The sequence below is a fragment of the Parasteatoda tepidariorum genome, chromosome X2 (assembly GCF_043381705.1).
Source record: "Parasteatoda tepidariorum isolate YZ-2023 chromosome X2, CAS_Ptep_4.0, whole genome shotgun sequence".
Lineage (NCBI taxonomy): Eukaryota > Metazoa > Arthropoda > Arachnida > Araneae > Theridiidae > Parasteatoda > Parasteatoda tepidariorum.
The window spans coordinates 10028013-10032017 of record NC_092215.1 but is presented as its reverse complement, the minus strand read 5'-3'; the positions used below and the strand labels follow the sequence as shown (position 1 = coordinate 10032017).

The window sequence follows — 4005 nt, the reverse complement described above, 5'->3', positions numbered from 1 at the left end:
ATATATATATATATATATATATATAAAAGAAAAAAACTAGCCTTTAATGAAAACTTTTTGATGGAACTAGCTTGCATTTGCGGAAAAGAAAAACTCAAAAACATCCCTAAGTTATTTAGGAGCAAAATTCGTGTAAACCAACCAAGGCAATGATTTGAACCTGGGTCACCCAGTTTGGTGGCGAGCGCTCTATTCCCTGAACTACCACAGATCTAATTCTTATATTATAATTATCAATTAATTTTGTTGCAAATACCTTTAATAATGTCATCTTAGCAATTATTTAACTGATATAGCATACTTTTTTGCAGTATGCTATCTTACAGAATCAAATATTTATAAATCCCCATCTGAAAAAAAATCAATTTAAACAGCTAAATAATGCCAACTTGAAAATTTTACTATGCTAATAAAAATAAATAATAACAATATATTTTTATGAAAAGCGAGTCAAAACTAACAAGTTTTCATTATATGTTCAATTTGTAAGTAAGCGAATGGGACAGAGAAATTGAAAAAGTATTCAAATAAAGTAAAATAAATTTTTTTTCCTTAAAATCACAGTAGTGTTTTTTATTTTTAATAGATTTTCGATAACGAAATATTTAATCTATTTCCCTTTCTCTCTCTCGTTTCTTCTTTTTTTTTCTTGGAAAAAGGTGTATGAAAATTACGGCCTCTATGATTTGAAATACGAGGACAGGAAATCCTTAGGGAACAATAGAATAAAAACGGCAGTAATTGATGGATTCAATTTTTCAGATACGAAATCTGGGTGTTATTATTACAATGACATACTCGTCACTAACCCACCCAGTATTTTCAGGGTTACACCATATGGTTCAGAAACGGAGACGTTGACGGAGACGTTATAAAGAGTAAAAATCTAACATGAAAGTATTTTTTTCTGTAACAAGTTTATTCTTTTGATATTTAAATGAGTGATTTATATTACATATTGAATTTTTGGTAAGGCAAGGTACGCATTTACAATAGTTTTAATTTAAATTACTTTTAAGTTCTTGTATTTGCTACAACCCTATGAATTCCTAGCAATTGTGATTTAATTTAACATTTAATTATTTGATTTTTTTTTTTTTGATTTTCTTTTGTCAGCTTAAGTACGCAATCTCTTATATAGATAGTTTGTTTTTCAAATAAATAAATTAAATTCAATCAAAATAGATTAAAAAGAAATTAAGGAAAAAAACCTAATTACTTCCTCTTTTATTATTTAAAAAAATTAAGGCAGTCAGATTATTTTATTGTAATAGACCGACAGTTATGCTCAAAAACGTTACAGCAGTTTGCTAAAAATGTATTTCAAAAAAATAATAAATTAATAACTTAAACATAGCTACATTTAGAATGCGATCTTTGAAACCATAAGTAAGTAAGAAAAAAAATTCTTTAAATAATTAGGATTTAAAAAAATGCTGATTATGCACAAAAAAAAAAATTATCGTGTATTTAGATACTTTTTGTAAGCGATGTTGAACAGCCGACCCAATTATTTTAGACAATTGTGTGAAGTATCAATATCTTATTTTTTTGAGTCTAACTTATTTTATTTCAATACCGAAATGTGAAGAAATACACTATAAAAATATCCTAAAACTTAAAATTGATCATTTTTTTTAAGTAATATCTAAAATTAAATAAAAAATTAATTAGTTGATTTATTTAGAAGTAATATATCGCATTTATGAATTAACTTTGTAAGCTAAATATTTCAAATTTAAAATCGTATTTTCTGATATTATTTAAGCATGGATCTCAAAAAGAGAATCCTAACATATTAAAACTTTTGTGAAAGGGGAAAAAATGATATTAACGAAACAGTTACCGTAAAAAAAATACTATTTGATATTTTAAAAACTTCAATCCAAATAACTTATTATTTGATCTTAGCACTCATACCCAAATACTTAGATTTCATACCCAAATTGTAAAAAATACATTATAAAAATATCAAAACAATACGCGAAAAGTACTTACAATTAAATTTTATTATTTTTATGTAACAATTAAAGAAAACTTAAATAAGTCAATTAAATTAAATTATATGATGATTTTTTAAAAGTATTTTATTGTATTTAGGAATTTACTTCCTTCTAAGCTTCATATTTCCAATTAAAAAGTTCACTTTCTGACAATATTTATATCTTGAGCCACAGGAGGATAATGTTCACCGAAAATATATTAAAAACTTTGTAAAAAGGAAATGAAAAAAAAGAAAAAAGGAAAAAAAAAAGACATTAAAATTTATTATTTTTATGTAACAATTAAAGATGACTAAAATAAGCCAGTTAAATTTAATTATATGATTCTTGAAAAGTATTTTATCGTATTTATGAATTTACTTCCTTCTAAGCTTCATATTTCCAATTAAAAAGTTCACTTTCTGACAATATTTAAATCTTGAGCCACAGGAGGATAATGTTCACCGCAAATATATTAAAACCTTTGTATAAAGGAAATAAAAAAAAAGACATTAAAATTTATTATTTTTATGTAACAATTCAAGATAACTAAAATAAGGCAATTAAATTTAATTATATGATTTTGTAAAAAATATTTTATCGTATTTATGAATTTACTTCCTTTTAAGCTTCATATTTCCAATTAAAAAGTTCACTTTCCGACAATATTTAAATCTTGAGCCACAGGAGAATAACGTTCACCGGAAATATATTAAAACCTTTGTAAAAAGGAAATGAAAAGAAAGAATGAAAAAAAAAGACATTAAAATTTATTATTTTTATGTAACAATTAAAGATAACTAAAATAAGTCAATTAAATTTAATTATATGATTTTTAAAAAAGTATTTTATCGTATTTATAAATTTACTTCCTTCTAAGCTTCATATTTCCAATTAAAAAGTTCACTTTCTGACAATATTTAAATCTTGAGCCACAGGAGAATAACGTTCACCGGAAATATATTAAAACCTTTGTAAAAAGGAAATGAAAAGAAAGAATGAAAAAAAAGACATTAAAATTTATTATTTTTATGTAACAGTTAAAGATAACTAAAATAAGCCAATTAAATTTAATTATATGATTTTTAAAAAATATTTTATCGTATTTATGAATTTACTTCCTTCTAAGCTTCATATTTCCAATTAAAAAGTTCACTTTCTGACAATATTTAAATCTTGAGCCACAGGAGGATAAAGTGGATACCGCAAATATATTAAAATCTAAACACCGCAAATATATTAAAATCTTTGTAAAAAGGAAATGAAAAAAAGATGAGAAAAAAAAGACATTAAAATTTATTATTTTTATGTAACAATTAAAGATAACTAAAATAAGTCAATTAAATTTAATTATATGATTTTTAAAAAAGTATTTTATCGTATTTATAAATTTACTTCCTTCTAAGCTTCATATTTCCAATTAAAAAGTTCACTTTCTGACAATATTTAAATCTTGAGCCACAGGTGGATAATGTTCACCGGAAATAAATTAAAACTTTTGTAAAAAGGAAAGGAAAAAAAAAGAAAGAAAAAAAAGAGACATTAACGAAACTGTTACCATGGGAAAACATTTCTAAGAGCATCGAAGTTTCTTGAAAAAAGAAATCCACATAGCAATCTTCACAGGATGTGACACTTACCACCCACGCATGCAAAGCTACGCATTACCCGTTCAGTTCGGTTTCTTTTGCACCTGATTGGTTAAAAAAAAAAATAGTGCAAGGAAAATTTTTAAGCAAAACATGAAAGTCGACATCCCGTTGAGAAACGCTTGTGCTTTTCACACGTTGACGAATGGTTTGTGAATAATTCATTGTAGTTCACGCAGAGACTTTGGCATCCCAGAATGAAAGACCTAGAATTCTCTCTCCAAGTCCTAAGTCATGAATACGAATAATTTTCGCACGACAAGTAACTGAAATAAATTCAGAATATTCCATTGGTGTTTAAGAAAGTAAATGTTCTTAATCAACAAAGATGATTTAAGAACTATTCCAAGCATTCATCTTGAAAGATACAAAGT

The 4005-nt window shown here is 25.1% G+C and overlaps 1 protein-coding gene across 1 annotated transcript in view; it reads right to left on the bottom strand.

Moving 5' to 3' along the window:
* LOC107439957 (F-box and leucine-rich repeat protein 7) overlaps positions 1-3634 on the bottom strand; it is a 153693-nt gene extending 150059 nt beyond the window's left edge. The window contains exon 1 of the mRNA XM_071188143.1: positions 3541-3634. The gene's annotated coding sequence lies outside the window, so the exon portion shown is untranslated. The remainder of the gene's footprint in view (positions 1-3540) is intronic.
* Between the last annotated feature and the right edge of the window lie 371 nt (positions 3635-4005).